The sequence below is a fragment of the Puma concolor genome, chromosome D1, assembly GCF_028749965.1.
Source record: "Puma concolor isolate L17-30 chromosome D1, mPumCon1.1.hap2, whole genome shotgun sequence".
NCBI lineage: Eukaryota > Metazoa > Chordata > Mammalia > Carnivora > Felidae > Puma > Puma concolor.
Genome location: NC_141676.1, coordinates 76,261,974 through 76,278,986, shown reverse-complemented (window position 1 = coordinate 76,278,986; position 17,013 = coordinate 76,261,974). Strand labels below are relative to the sequence as shown.

General features: G+C 39.4%; 1 pseudogene; it reads right to left on the bottom strand.

Moving 5' to 3' along the window:
• Window positions 1-1,523: 1,523 nt before the first annotated feature.
• On the bottom strand, window positions 1,524-2,446 carry LOC112865778 (SOSS complex subunit C pseudogene; annotated as a pseudogene).
• Between the last annotated feature and the right edge of the window lie 14,567 nt (window positions 2,447-17,013).

Genomic DNA, 17,013 nt, shown 5'->3' with positions numbered 1-17,013 from the left:
AAATACCTGGGCCCTAACAGTGTAGACTACCCAAAGAAATGATCTGTTTGGATTAGGCTCTGCAAAGTCTGGGATTAGTAAACTCCACCAAGCCTCAGAGCTTCTTAGTGCCCCACCCTTAAAGTCAGACAGCTAAGGATCACCATATATTTTATTATAACAGGCCAAACAAAGAAACAGTTAAAAAGCAATGCAAGGGAAACAAATCATACCGAATGATCAAATAATGACATTTGCATTGGATCAAAGTAGATTTCCTAATATGAATGTGAATATGGGTATTTTAAATATGGTTTAAAATTTTTCTGTGGGCTGCACAGCAGACAAGACTGTGATTGTAAATGGAAATACCGAGAAAGTTAAACCGAGCTCCCGTGATATAGTGAAAACCAGGATGTGGGGAAATCGGAGCAGTATATAAGGAGATGAGGAGCTCGTGATGCTGATATGAAAGCAAGAACAGAGGCTTTTGAAGATTCCACATCCAGAGGAGGCCATGGACTCACTGCTTGTAACCCTTTCACATTAGGACTGGGAACAGACACGTCCCTCTAGAAAACCACTACAGTAGTTATAAGAACTGATGCTTGAAAATGCATTTTAAGACCTCTGATTGTCCTTGGAGCTCTCTACATTTTAGCATGTAAAACACCATTAAATGAACATATAGCATTTCCTGGTGTTTGTATTCAACTCCATAAACTACTACAGCCTGTGGGTCAAATCCAGCCTGCCATCTGTTTTTGAACAGATGGAGAGCTAAGAATAGCTACTTTTTTTTTTTAAATTAAACTTTCTATTATAATTGTAGATTCAAATGCAGTTGTGAGAAATAGTACAGAGAGTTCTTTATGTACACTTTAGCGTTGCCCCAATATTACTGTAGTGCAATATCTTAGTACACCAGGATATTGACATTGGCGCAGTGAAGATACAGATCATCATGAGGATGCTCACGTTCTTTTATAGCCACACCCACTTCCCTTTTACCCATGCTCCCTCCTTGTCCCAGGGCAGCCACTGATCTGGTCTCCACTTCTATCATTTTCTCATTTCAAGAATGTTTTGCTGTCTAACAAAATACAACCATTTTGGATTGACTTTTTTTTCACTGCATAATTCTCGAGAGGCCTCTAGGGTTTTTATGCATCAGTTGGTTTTTTTTTTATTGCTGAGTGCTATTCCGTGGCTTGGATATACCACTATTTTCTTAGGGCTATTTTTAAAAAAAATTTTTGTAACATTTATTTATTTTTGAGAGAGACAGACAGAGCGTGAGTAGGGGAGGAGCAGAGCGAGAGGGAGACACAGAATCCAAAGCAGGGTCCAGGTTCTGAGCTGTCAGCACACAGCCCGACAAGGGGCTCGAACCCACGAACTGTGAGATCATGACCTGAGCCAAAGTCGGACGCTTAGCCAACTGAGCGACCCAGGTGCCCCTTCTTAGAGCTGTTTTTAATAGCATTTACTCACATTATTCATAGTGGCCCAGGTTTGTAGAAGATGTTTAAGATTGGCTAACAACTTAGTCTTATCTTGGATTTTCTTTTAAAATTGAGAATAGAACTAGTTATGAGTTAGAGAATATTTCAGGATGACATGTTGGGTATACACTCAAAAGCTACACTGATACCAATTCTATAAACAGCAAATGTGAGTGTAACTTTTTTAAGCTTATTAGTTCACATTTTGAAAAAGCACCCTCATTTGTTTTCAAGTTGAGTACTGTAAATGGTTCTTGAAAGTCCACTGTGGAACATGATACACTCAGTCCAACTAGCTGGGGGCTTGGGAGTGAGCTGATGTGACCATCCAATGCGGAGTCTCATTTAGAGTTAAAAATCAAACTGCGTGACCCAAAAGTGACAGTCCCGGGCAGCATCCTTGGTTCCTCAGATAACACAATTCCCAAAGCTCTCATCATCCTGGTTCTCCTCCTGGTTGGCTTTCACTTGCAACGGACCATTCTTTCAAGGAAGCTCACCAAAATTCTGAAAGTCACAGTTGGTACAGCACTGAGTGACAGTAGCTTTGGCATTTGATATTACAAAGTCACTTTCAGGAAAATATGTTCTCCATTCTGGGTCAAGGGGAGGTAAAACGGGAAGACTAAGACTCCCCAACGGTGTCTTGAGTTATGAGGTATCCAGACAAAGGTGCGTGTGCATGCTGCCTTTAGTTGGGCGCCAGTGTGCCCGGCTCAGCACTGTCCCGGAAGTCCTTATGAAGAGCCGGTCTCGGGGGTGTGACGCCAGCTCTGGGATGATTTGCTGAAGATGGGCCCTGCATTAGTCATTTTCTTTTCTCTTCGTCCAGTTCTGCCAAGATTCACTGGTAATTTTCTTCTCTCTCTGTCCAGGTCTGCCAAGATTCCAACTCTATTTTTGCTTTGAAAATCTTTTCCAGCTTCCAGAAGCTGCCTGTGTTCCTTGGCTTGTGGTCCCCTGTTCCGCCTTCCCAGCCAGCATGGCCGCATCTCTCTGATCCTTCTTCTGTGGTCATTTCTCTCACTGACCTTTGTTTTGTACCTATTTTTTTTTTTAATCATTCACCGGCGGAAGGACATCTGTGTTGTTTCCAGTTTGGGGCTATTATGAATAAAGCTGCTACGAACAGTCACGGAGAGGTTTGTGTGTGTGTGAACAGAAGTCGTCACTTCTCTGGGATCAATGCCAAGGAGTGCAATTGCTACATCGTATGGTAGCTGCCAAACTGTTTTCCAAAGTAGCAATACCACTTTACATTCCCACCAGCAGTGCGATCCGATTTCTCTGTGTTCTTGCCAGCGTTTCACGTCACTAGTTTTTAACTTTTAGCTATTCTGATAGAGGTGTAGTGATATCGTATTGTGGTTTTAATCTGAATTCCCTTAATGGCCAATAATGTTGAACATCGTTTTATGTGCTTTTTTTTTGCAATCTGTGTATTCCCTTCGATGAAAGGTGTCTTCATGTCTTTTATCCATATTCTAATTGGATTGTTTTTTGCTGGTGAGTTTGGAGAAACTTTCAGACATTCTAGATGCTGGGTCCTTTTTATTTTTTATTTTTATTTTTTTTTTCAACGTTTATTTATTTTTGGGACAGAGAGAGACAGAGCATGAACGGGGGAGGGGCAGAGAGAGAGGGAGACACAGAATCGGAAACAGGCTCCAGGCTCTGAGCCATCAGCCCAGAGCCCGCCGCAGGGCTCGAACTCACGGACCCCGAGATCCTGACCTGGCTGAAGTCGGACGCTTAACCGACTGCGCCACCCAGGAGCCCCATCTGGTTCCTTTTTAGATATGTGGTTTGCAAATATTTTCTCCCAGTAGCTTTTTTTTTTTTTTTCCATTCTCTTAACAGAGCCTTAACAGAGCAAATGTTTTTAATTTTGATGACTTCCAATTTATCAATTTTTCCTCTTATGGACTGTGCTTTTCCTTCATGTGTAACAACTCAGTAGCTCCCATAGTGTAGAAACTATGTTTTTGTCCTAAAAATTTTATAGATTTACATTCAAGTCCGTCATCTATTTTTGTATAATTTTATAATTTTCTAATTACTACAAAAAGTTAATTTTTGTACAAATTATGAGACTTACCTATCTCATGTCTTGCTTGCTTTCCCTATACATTAAGTCTTCAGATTGGGTAGACCGAATCTTCTTTATTCTTTTTCAGAATTACTTTAGTTATTCGAGTTCCTTTGCCTTTCCATATAAATTTTAGAATAATCCTGTCTATGTCTACCAAAAAAATCTTGCTGAAATTTTTATAGAGACTGGGTTAGGGGTGCCTGGGCGGTTCAGTCAGTTAAATATCTGCCTCTTGATTTTGGCTTCAGGGTCATGATCTCACAGTTCATGGGATTGAGCCCTGTGTCGAGCTCTGTGCTGAACATGGAGGCTGTGTGGGATTCTCTCTCTCCCTCTTTCTCTCTACTCCTCTCCCCAGCTCTCTCTCACTCTGTCTCTCAAAATAAACAAATAAACTAAAAAAAAAAAAAAAAAAAAAGGAATTAGGTTAAACCTGCGTATTGATTTTGGGAAAACTGAGATCCTTCCTATGAGTCTTCCGATCCATCATTATAACTCATTTATTTAAGTCTTTTTTTCATTTTTTTCCTCAGTGTTCCAACATACAAGTCCCGCATGAGTTTTGCTAGATTTACACCTACTTATTTCATTAATTAGAATGATTGTGAATGGTATTATATTTTAACTTCAGTGTCCATGTGTTCACTGCTGGTATATAGAAATACAATTGATTTCTGGCTGTTTATATTGTCTCCTGCAAGCTTACTGACCTCACCTCTTATCATGCGACTTCTTTTGTAGATTTCTTGGGACTTTCTACTAGACAGTCATGTCATCTGCAAATAGGGAAAGTTTTATTCTTCGTTTCTGATCTGGGTTCCTTTCTTTTTTTTTTTTTTTCTTTTCCTTCACTTATCACACTGGCTAGAACTTAGAGCACTGTATTTGTAAAGTGGTGAGAATGGACATACTTCCCGTGGTTCTTTTTTTTTAAACGTTTATTTATTTTTGAGACAGAGAGAGACAGAGCATGAATGGGCGAAGGTCAGAGAGAGAGGGAGACACAGAATCTGAAACAGGCTCCAGGCTCTGAGCTGTCAGCACAGAGCCCGACGCGGGGCTCGAACTCACGGACCGCGAGATCATGACCTGAGCCGAAGTCGGCCGCTTAACAGACTGAGCCACCCAGGCGCCCCACTTCCTGTGGTTCTAATGTTAGGGAGAAAGAAAGCATTTTCACCTTCAAGTAAAATATCCATAGGTTTTTTGGTAAGTGTTCTTTATTAAGTTGAGGATGTTTCCTTCTGAGAGGTTTTTAATCATGGCAGGGTGTTTAATTTTCTCAAATTTTTCTTCATTAATTGATATGAACATGTGATTTTTCTTCTTTTAGTCTTCATCTGTCTTTAGGTAGATTACATTGATTTGTTTTCGAATATTGAAACAGCCTCGAATCCCTTAATAAATCTCACTTAATCATGGTGTATAATTCCTCTTATATATTACTGAATTTTCTTTGCTAATACTTTGTTAAGGATTTTTACATCCATATTCATGAGAGATATTGGTCTGCATTGTTTTTGGTCTTTGTCAAGTTTTTGGGATCATGGTAACATTAGCCTATGAAAAAAATTGGGAAGTCTTCTATTTTCTGGTAAAGATTGTGTAGAATTTGTGTTACTTCTTAATCAAACTTTTATTAGAGTTTTCTAGTGAAAACATGTGGGCCTGGTGATTTCTTTTTTGATAGTTTTAAAATTACGAGTTCAGTTTCCTCAGTAGTTATAGAATTACTCAAGTGATTAATTTGATAGTGGGTGGGTTGTGGTAATTTATGTTTTTCAAGGACTTGGTCCGTTTCAACTACATTGTAAAATAAATATTTGTGTTCATAGCATTTATAACAGTGTTGTTCATAGCATTCCCTTATTATCCTTTTGATTTCTGCAGAGTCTGCAGTAATATCCCCTGTTTCATTTCTGATATTGGTAATTTGTGTCTTCTTACTTTTTTTTTCCCTTTGTCAGCCTTGCTAGAGATTTGTGAATTTTATTGATTTTTTAAAAAAAGAATCAGCTCTTTGTTTCACTGATTATTGTTTATTCTGCTTCCAATTTTATTGATTTGTGCTGTTACATTTTTACTTCCTTCCTTCTGCCTATTTTGTGTTTATTTTGTTCTTTTTGTTCTAGACGCTCGAGAGAGGAGCTTAGATGACTGATTTGAGACTTTTTTTCTCTTTTTTAATGTGTTCATTTAGTCTATACTATTCCCTCTTGTCATTGCTTTAGCTGTTTCCCACAAATTTTATGTTACACTTTGTTTCTACTCAGTTCAGTATATTTTTAAATTTCCCTGGAGACTTCCCCTTTGACCCACTGATTATTTAGAATGTTGTTTAGTTTTCGACTGTTTGGAGATTTTCCTGTTATTGATTTTTAGTTCTTTCTTTTCCTATTTTTGATTTTCTACTTTCTTTCTGTTATTAACATCTAGTTTGGTTCCATTGTGGTGGTAGAATTTACTGTCTATTATTTTGTTTCTTTTAAATATGTTGAAGTTTATTTGATGACTCACAGTGTGGTATATACCTTGGCATGTGTTCTGAGGGCAGTTTAAAAGAATGTGTATTCCACTGGTGCTGTGTGGAGAAATCTATATGTGTTAACTAAATTTTGCTGATTGGTGATATTATTGATTTTTTTTTCTGTATTCCTGTTGATTTTCTGCCTAGTAGTTCAATCAATTGAATTTTCCAACTATAATTGTGGATTTGTTTATTTCAACTTTTGTTCTGTCAAGTTTTTGCTTTTATGTATTCTGCAGTTCTGTGGTTTGGTACACACACATTTAGGATCGCTTTCTCTTCTTGGTAGATTGACCTTTTAGAATTATATAATGTCCTCCTCTTTTCTGGTAATTTGCTTTGCTCTGGGGTCTATATTATGTGAGACTGATATAGCCATTCCTGCTTTCTTTTCACCAATGTTTGTATGATATATCGTTTCTGTCCTTTTACTTTCAACCTGCCTATGTCATTTATTTGAAATGCGTTTCTTATAAACAGCATATAGTTGGGTCATGCTTTTAATCTACTCTGCCATTTCCTGTTTTTTAATTGGTGCATTTAGAGCATTTATATTTAGTGTAGTTATTGATGTGTCAGGGCCTAAGTCAAATATTTTATTTTTAATTTTGTTCTCTGTTTTTAATTTTTCTGTTTACTTTTTCTTGCCTTCCTCTGGGTTACTTGAATATTTCTAAGGAATTCTATTTTGATTTATCAAAGTGTTTTTGACTGTATCTTCTTGTATAGCTTTTTTTATTGGTTGTTCTAGGTTATATGATATATAAATAACTTATCACAATCTTCTAGTGTTATCATTTTACCAGTTCCAGTGATATGTAGTAATCTTATCTCCTTTATTTCCCTTTACCCTGCCCTATGTACGGAATAATTATCATAAATATATCTTCTACATACATTTAGAATTACATCATAAAGTGTAATAAATTTTCTTTAACCATCAAACATAATTTAGAAAACTTAAGAGGAGGACACTCTACTGTGTTTAACCATATTTTATTCTCTCTCACGTTTTTTTTTTTTTCTTTCCTATTATTCCAAGATTCATCCCCCATCCATCCATCTATCCATCCATCCATCTATCCCTCCATCCATCCATCCATCCATCCATCCAGTTAGTTGGTTAGTTAGTTAATAGAAATTCCTTAATTCTTCTAGGGTAGATCTAATGGTGACAAATTCTCTTAGTTTTCCTTCATTTGAGAATGTCTTGATTTTCTCTTCATTCCTGAAGGATATTTTCACTGGGTATAATATTCTGGGTTTATGGTTCTTTTGTTTCAGCATTTGAAAATAATATGTCATTTACTTCTGGTCTTCACATTTCTAATTAAATCTCTGGTTTAATCAAAATTGTTTTCTCTTTATAGATAAGATGTTGTTTCTTTCTGCTTCCAATTTTCTTTGTTTTTAGTTTTTGGAAATTTCACTATATTGTGTTATAATGTGGATTTCCTTGGGTTTATACTGTTTGGAGTTTGCTCAGCTTTGGAGGGAATTTTGGGGCATTATTTCTAGGACTACTTTTTCAGCCCTGCCCTTTCTTCTCCTTTCGAGACTGCAGTAGTACATCTGGGTGGCCCAGTGGTTTAAGCATCTGACTCTTGATTTTGGCTCGGGATATTATCTCACAGTTGTGAGATTGAGCCTGATGTTAGGTTTTGTGCTGAGCATGGAGCCTGCTTGAGATTCTCTCTCTCCCTTTCTCTGTGCCCCTCCCCCTGTGTCTCTCTCAAAATAAATAAATACACATTTAAAAAAAGACCTCAGTGACACAGATGTGAGATCTTTTGTTACAGTTTTACACATTTCTGAGACTTTTTTTCTGGTGATTTTTTTTTCCATTCTATTTTCTTTCCGTTGTTCAGATTGGGTGATTTCTATTGTTCATTGATTGTTTCCTCTGTCTCTTCCATTCTACTTTAGACCCCATCCACCGAGCTTTTGTGTGATATTGTATTTTTCAGTTCTAAGATTCCATTTGGTTTAACTTTAGATCTTCTGTTTCTTTGCTGAGACTTCCTATATTTTTATTTTTCCAAGCATGTTTCTAATTTCTTGCTGAGTCATTTTATGATGGCTACTTTAAATCTTTTCCAGGTAACTCTAAAATCTGTGTCAACTTGGTGTCCTCTATTGATTGTCTTTTCTCATTCAGGTTGCGATCTTCCTGCTTCTTGATATGACAAGTGAGTTTTGAGTTAAACTTGTATATTGGGGCACTATAGTATAAGACTCTGGATTTTATTTAAATTTTGTATCTTGGTAGGCCTGTTCTAATGACTTTTGAGCAGGGAAATGGGGTAAAGTATCATTATTGTCAGATGGTAGTGGAAATCCAGGTGTTGACTCGACCTCTGTTAATAACTGGGGAGAGGGCTTCCTCTTTACTGCTGAGTGGGTGAGGGTTCTGGCTCCCCAGGAGTCTTTTCTCACCCCCAGTAGTCTTTTGCTGATACTACCCTGGCTGGGAGGGGCAAGGGAGCCTCATTACTGCTGTTTACATGGACTCCAGTGACACTGTAGGGGAAGAGTGGCCTCATAACCACTGAGCCACGGTGAGCAAACTGACTCTCCATATTCTTCATTGATATCACTTACCACAGAGGGGTAGTATGGTTGCTTTGTTACTGCCTCTTGGGGGCTCTCCACATAGTCTCCACCTCCCTACTCAGCCTTCTCGGACACTCTGGAAGGGGGTTTGGGACAAGGCTGGAAACCTAGGCTGTTTACATTTGCTTGTGTGGGTGAGGGTGGGCCACAGTTTTTTCTGGGGTCTTTGGCTAAATGAGAGTTATTATTGTGTAGAAGTTTTCTACTTTGCTATGTTGCCCCTTTTATTTTATTTAGAGAGAGCAGGCTTGGCTGGGGTTCTTTTTATCTGCATCCGTTGCCATTTCAAGATTGTCGGATTTCGGGGCGCCTGGGTGGTGCAGTCGGTTAAGCGTCCGACTTCAGCCAGGTCACGATCTCGCGGTCCGTGAGTTCGAGCCCCGCGTCAGGCTCTGGGCTGATGGCTCGGAGCCTGGAGCCTGTTTCCGATTCTGTGTCTCCCTCTCTCTCTGCCCCTCCCCCGTTCATGCTCTGTCTCTCTCTGTCCCAAAAATAAATAAATAAACGTTGAAAAAAAAAAATTAAAAAAAAAAAAAAAAAAAAAAGATTGTCGGATTTCTCAGCTCCAAGTTTGGGATATATGAGTGTATTAGTTTGCTAGGATATATATAACAACGTACTACAAACTGGGTGGCTTAAACAACATACCCCAAATTTGGGGTGCCTTATCCATCAAGGATAGTATCTTCAATGAAATAAATGCACGTTCTCCAAAATGAAGCAATTGTGTTTGTCCATTAAATCCTATATTTTCTTCAGTACTCATATTTTTCATATTCAAAATAGTGACATAACTATGTGTATGTTTTCCAAGCTCTGAGATATTCTTGATTCATGTTTGTTTTTTTAAACAACTGTGTTAAGATATGGTTGACATACAGAGCGCTGTACATATTTAATGTATGTAATTTGACAAATTTGGAGAAAGTATGCGTCCAGGAAACCATCACCACAATCTGTCATGAACATATTCTTTGTCTTCAAAGGATTCCTCCCACGTTATTTTTGTTGGTGATTATTTTCAGAGCTTCATGTGTATGTATATGTGTATACACTGTATACATATACATATACATCCACCCACGTACATGTATATACTCCCAAAATTCTTGGGTTCAGCTCTTATTCATATAAAAACCTTTGGTTATAGATTAAACTTTGTATGTAGCAAACTTTGTATTTGAAGCCAAAGAGCTGTTTTAGTTCGGTTACGCATAATTTTATCCATCAAAATCATTTGAGAATGACTCATCAAATAATTGATCTCCGTTAAGAGATATGTCTAGAATTGTAAATAGTTTGAGCTCAAACAGTACTGACTTTTGGAAGATTTTCCTCAAGCTGATGAAAATGAGGAATTTCAAAGCTGTAATGTTCTTGTTTTCAGAAATAAACAAACCCAAAACAAATCATACCCAAATGGGGAGAATGTTAGTATGGGCTCTTTTGGCTTTATCTTGTAGAATAATCTTTAAGCAGTTCACCATAAAAGACATACTGACAAGATAAATGAAAAGCTTAACTCTTTATTTTGTGTGAAACACATAGAGCCAAATACATTTTGTCTCTGATGGGTTCTTTCGCATCATTTCTGTGTGAGGGACCGGGGTTTAGGAAGGCACACTGAAGGTTCTTGCGACCTTGCAGAGGTCTTTTTTTTTTTTAATTTTTTTTTTTTCTTCAACGTTTCTTTATTTTTGGGATAGAGAGAGACAGAGCATGAACGGGGGAGGGGCAGAGAGAGAGGGAGACACAGAATCGGAAACAGGCTCCAGGCTCTGAGCCATCAGCCCAGAGCCTGACGCGGGGCTCGAACTCACGGACCGCGAGATTGTGACCTGGCTGAAGTCGGACGCTTAACCGACTGCGCCACCCAGGTGCCCCTAGCAGAGGTCTTGATTATCAGTTGTCAGCTGTCAGTGTCAAAACAAATGTGGTTTCTTCTAATCACTTAGGTCCTTGGGCATTTTGTTTTTTCCCTCCTTGGCAGGCAAGGGAGGAAAATGTTCTGTTTAAATTGTTCAGTGCTGCTTCTATCACTGGGTGCCTTCCCACCGGGAAACCCCTGTGAGCATCATGCTGGGATCATAAGGCAGTAATTCTCAGTGGGGCTTTAAAGGGAGGAGAACCATGGTCTGTGGGCAGCGTCCATGTTGCCAGCAACTCGGACTCCAGGGAGGCACAGGTTTTTGAGAAAAGAAAGAGAGGGATTAGGGCATTCCCAAAAGAGGGCTGTTTTTAGTGGCATCCGTTGAGGTGGGGCTCACTTTAAGAAGGTCATGTCTGATTAGAGGCAGTGTGGCCTGGTGGAAGCAGTGTGGGCTTTGGAACCCCACAGACTGGCCCTTTTCCAGATATCCGACCTTGAGATAAATCATTTGATCTTTTAAGTCTCCAAATAAAATGGGCCTGATTCTTACTTTGAGGGGTTCTTATAAAAGTGAAATTGAGGGGCACCTGGGTGGCTCAGTCGGTTAAGCGGCCGACTTCGGCTCAGGTCATGATCTCACGGTCCGTGAGTTCGAGCCCCGCGTCGGGCTCTGTGCTGACAGCTCAGAGCCTGAAGCCTATTTCAGATTCTGTGTCTCCCTCTCTCTGACCCTCCCCTGTTCATGCTCTGTCTCTGTCTCAAAAATAAATAAAGTTAAAAAAAAAATTTTAAAAAAAAGTGAAATTGAATTTAAAAGTCACAAATCACCCACACTGACTCAAGAAGAAATAGAAAATCTGAATAGACCTATAGCAAGGAAAGACACTGAATTGATAATTAAAATTTTCCCACAAAGAAAAGCCCAGGTTGGGATAGCTTCACTGCCGAATTCCACCAGACATTTGAAGAAATAATGCTAATCCTGTATGAACTCTTCCAGAAAATGGAGTAGGGGAAAGTTCCCCGTTCAATCAAGGAGGCCAGAATTTCTGTGATACCAAGGCCAGACATAGATGTGACAAGCAAACTACAGAACATTATCCTTCATGCATATAGACACAAAAATCCTCAATAAAATATTAGGGAATTGAATCCAGCAACATATAGAAAGGATTATAGTAGGATTTTTCTCAAGAATGCAATATCAGTTTATCCCAGAATATAAATTAATGTAATATACTATAGTAATAAAGGACAGAAACTACATGATCATTTCAATAGGTGCAGAAAAAGCATTTGACAAAATCTAACACCCAGTCATAAAAGCTCTCAACTAACTAGGAATAGGTGGGAACATCCTTAGTCTGATAACAAAGCATCTACAAAAACCCTATAGCTGACATCATACTTAATGGTGAAAGACTGAAAGCTTTCCCTTAAGATCAGGAACAAGGCAAAAATGATTGCTTTCGCTATTTCAATTTAACATTGTATTAGAGTTTCTAGCTAGCTCAATCAGGTAAGAAGAAGAAATAAACTGCACCCAGAGTGGAAAGGAAGAAGTAAAAACTATCTTTATCTAAAGATAATATGATCTTGTATGTAGACATCTTTAACAAATTTAAAAAATTCTTATATGGAGAATAAATGAGCTCAGCAAGTTCACAGAATAAAAGTTGATCTTATTTCTTTAATTAGTTATGAATACTATATAGTCAAATTAAGAAAACAACCTCATTCATAATAGTATCAAATAAAATAAAATAGGAATAAATTTAGGAAAAATCTATAAGACTTCTACATTGAAAAATCTACCACATTTCTAAGAGAAATTTTAAAATATCCAAATAAATGGGAAGATAGTTCATTTTTACTGATTGACTGGAAGACTCAGTATTATGACGATGGTAATTCTCACCAAATTGAGATTCAGTATCCATCAGTTTGGAGAGAGTTGCCATCTTAATCCACATCAAAATCCCAGCAGCCCTCTTTTGGCAATTGAGAAGCTGACAAGCTAATCCTTAAACTTACGCGAAAGTACAAAGGGCCCAAAATAGCCAAAGCAACCTTGTAAGTTGGAGGATTTACACTTTTCAATGTCAAAACTTACTACAAAGCCACAATAATTAAGACTATATAGTACTGGCCTAAGGACAGACACACACAGATCAACGGACCAGGATTAAGAGTCCATAAATAAACCTTTATCTTTATCCATCATCTTTATCGTCAGTTGAGTTTTCAACAAAAGTACCAAGACAATTTGATGGGGGTAAGAATAATTTTTTCAACAAATGATGCTGGGACAATGGCATATCCACACGTGAAAAGATGAATCTAGACCCTTGCATCAGACAAAAACATTAACTCAGGGGTGCCTGGCTGGCTCAGTAGGAGGGGTGTATGAGTCTTGTCTCGGGGCCGTGGGTTCGAGCCCCATGATGAGGGTAGAGATTAAAACTTAAAAAAAAAAAAAAAACTCAAAGTGGATCATAAACCTGATGTAAAACTTAAAATTAAAAAACTTTCAGAAGAAAATGTAGGAGAAAATATTTGTTATCTTGGGTTGGGCAAATGTTTCTCAGATATGAAGATGAGAACACAATCCATAAAAGAAAAAATCGATGAATTGTACTACCTCAAAATAAAAAACTTACGTGCTTTAAAAGATACCATGAAGAAAATGAAAAGATAAGCCACAGCCTGGGGGAAATATATCCAAATCATGTATCTGATAAAGAACTTTTGGCTAAAACATATTTTATACATATAAAAAATTTCGCATAATTATAAAATGGACAAAAGGTTTGAATAGACGTTTCACCAAAAGACATGGTCAACAAGCACACAAAGAGATGACTCGACATGATTGTCATTAGGGAAATAAAACTTAAAACTAGCATGAAATAGCACTTCACACACTGGAAGAACTGTAATGAAAGAGACAGATAAGAACATGTATGGGAGGGGATATGGAGAACTAGAATCCTTACACATTGCCAGTGGAAATGGAAAATGGTACAGCTACAGAAGAAAACCTTTTCACGGTTTCTTTTGAAAGTTAAAAATGAATATACCATATGACTCAGAAATTCTACTCCCGGGAATCTACTCAACAGAAATGAAAACATGTCCACACACAGACTTGTATGTGAACGTTCATAACAGCTTTATTTAGAATAGCCCCAAACTGGAAACAACAAATGTCCATCAACGGGTGAAATGGATAAACAAAATATGGTTTATCCATACAACCAAATACTAGGCAGCAATAAAAAAAGAACAAAATACTGGTGGCTGCTAAAACATGAACCACAAAAACATACTAACTGAAAGAAGCCAGGTGCAAAAAACCCCACATGTTATATGAATCCATTCATGTGCAACGTTCAGGTAAATGTCAGAGTGACTGCAAATGGGCATGGGAATCTTTTTGGGGTGATGGAAATTTTCTGAAATTGGGTCGTGGTAGTGATTGCACAACTTTGTAAACCCAGTAAAATATCACTGAATTATACTCTTGGAAATGAGTGAATTTTACGGTATGTAAATTATTGCTTAATAAAACTGCTAACGATTAAATAAGTTTAATTTACATTGTAGCGCCCAGCACATGGTCCTCGATAAATGCTCAGATTGTTCTTTTGGAGGCTGTATTTTGTCTTCCGAGCTCAGACCTGGTGCCTCAGAGGGCGAGGATGGCAACAAGTGCTAACGGCTAGCGTTTCTGGAGTCCTTGCTATGTTCCAGACTCTAACGGTTTTCTATATATGATCTCCTTCAGCTCTCACAACAATCCTTGGACACGGTAGTATTACGACTATTCACAGTTAGGGAAACGGAAGCTTTGCTGAGGTCACGGGGCCAAGGCGTGAAGAGTCATCTGTCTCCAATAGATCTAAGCTGTCCTGATGTATTGAGAACCTTTAAGACTTAAGAATTTCTAGTCCGGTTATGGGGCCAGCTTGGTGGCTCTGAGCACCTCCTTCATTCTAAGCCTTCCCTGTTTGAAACCTTGCTATTCTAGATTACCTGGCAGTTCTGCGATGTGAGGAGATTGTCGGCCACCATAACACTAATTGCCTGCCTGCCTCTGACTCATGTTTATCTTTGTTATAAGATTGTTGACCCCTACTGGGGTGCGTGGGGTGCTCCGTCTGTTAAGCGTCCGACTTCGGCTCAGGTCATGATCTCACAGTCTGTGAGTTCGAGCCCCACGTGGGGCTCTGTGCTGGCAGCTCAGAGCCTGGAGCCTGCTTCGGATTCTGTGTCTCTTTTCCTCTCTCTCTCTCTCTCTCTCTCTTTCTCCCCCTCCCCCACTCACGCTCTGTCTCTGTCTCTCAAAAATGAATAAACATTAAAAAAATTTTAAGACTGTGACCCCTCCTGACCCACGTTGGAGGATGGTGACGAAGGGCAGTTTCTGAACACTGCCTGGTTGACTTCTCTGACTCGTGCTGATATTTTGGCTCACCTCTGCCCTCAGAGTTCCCTGGAGGTCATGAAAATGTTTCCCCAGGCTTTTCCCTCAGTAGGCCCATGGCCCATTCATTGTCATCCCTGGGCCACAGTATATAGCCTCACTTTAGGAGGGAAGAACCTCCTATCAGTTTGGAATATTTTATCCTTTAGAATTTAGCACCTGGCGATGCTCTAGGCTACAGGGTTGGAAGGGTTGGGCAGAGTTTCAGTTCAGTTGCTAATTGTGTTTTAAATCCTTGGGCCTTCTCACACTTTCTACCATATTGCTCACGTCCTAGGATTCTTAGGGTTTCATTGGCTCTGACTATTAAGCACCATGGCTAATGTTCTATATTGGATTCCTATTAGATATTAGTTGAAACACAAAAGGTGTAGATACTCAGATGGTCCTATGTGAGGTCAAGTGGGAGTGAAAATCCCCCTCACATCCACCAGTGTTCAAACTCACAGTCTACGTACTCTTGCGCAGCCGACAATTTGATACCCGTAGTGTTTTGTCATCGTTCCAGAAACTGCCTCCAATTTGCTCTACTCATTGCCTTTGCTACATGTAGCCACCATGTCTGGATTCAACCGCCTATCAATCACTGCTTACCCAATCTCTCCCAGGATCAGGACCTGTGCTAGGAGCACAAGGGAGGCTAGGAAGCCTAATACTAATCCTCTCTTTTGGGATCTTTTGGAATCTCCTAGGGCCACTTGGAGATGGGAGGCACGTATACAAAGAGGAAATTGATATGCACTGAGATAATGGGATGGGGAAGAGATAACCAACCGCATATCACTGTTGAAACTACAGTTGCTTCTAGATTGCTTGGGTCAGATTGACCATAGTTGAGGCCTAGCAGGGACCTAGCTAGAGAAACTCACCTCCAGGGAAGGCCTCTCTAATTAGGTGATCTGAGACGCTTGGCTCTGGTTGCTCTCCCAGAGTGGGAGGAGAGAGTCAAGGCCTAGGTGGGGCTGCACCTCAGGATGCTGGTATTGGGGTGACCGCAAGCTCCACTCCAACGGAGGTGCTCCCCTGACAGATAATCAAGAGTTGTCCGTCTTCTTAACTGAAAATTTGGGGTTATCTCCGACTTTCCAGCAGCCCGCCCCTCCCTACCCCAGATTTGCTTCATTCGCAGACCATTTAATATGCTCCTGAATAACAGAAATAGGAGTATGTATTTAAGCTGTTATGAAGCAAAAGTCAACTCAAGTCACACTTCCTCTTTGAGCCAGCTTCCTGTGTTGGATGGCAGCATCGGTCTTTCACCTGTTTCTTTCCTTCTCCTTCCATCCTATTTTAGCTGAATCATGGGCCAAAATGGCTCCTGTCGTAGGGAGGAGGAGGCTATAATCCACAACATGGTTTCTGTGGGAAAATGTATTGTGTGCGAATACAGAGCATACCTGCCTCTCCTCCAATCCCTCCCATCCTGCCTGGGACAACTGCTCCATGAAATCCCTTTGGTCCCTGGAGGGTGGGAGAGACTGAGGAGGGAGGGTGAGCAGCGGGGAGCCGCACTCCTTCCCTCCTCTCAGCATGCAAACTGAGCGGCTTGCTTGCTTTTTATCTTGATTATATATATGTTAGGCTTTAGTGTTTGATTCCTTTTGAACAATGAATCCTGCTGTTAAGCAAAAAATACTGAAAACTACTGATTTAAGAAAGCTGGTATTAAGTGCAATGCTGAACTAGTGATTTAAAGGAAGTTTGCTTAGGGACTTGAAATTATAATCCAGAAGAACAAATTCACTGTTAGTCCTGGACATGCTCCAAGTTCATGCTCTCTTGACTCTGCTAAGTTCTAAGAACACTGTAGCCTAGATCTTTATTTTCAGCCTGCAATTTGTAATCAGGTCTCAACCCTGAAGGGAATGAAGTGGCATTCAGATTTGAGGGATTATAAAGATATGTGTGTTTAAGCTTTTGCGCTGTTTGCATTTGCATTAC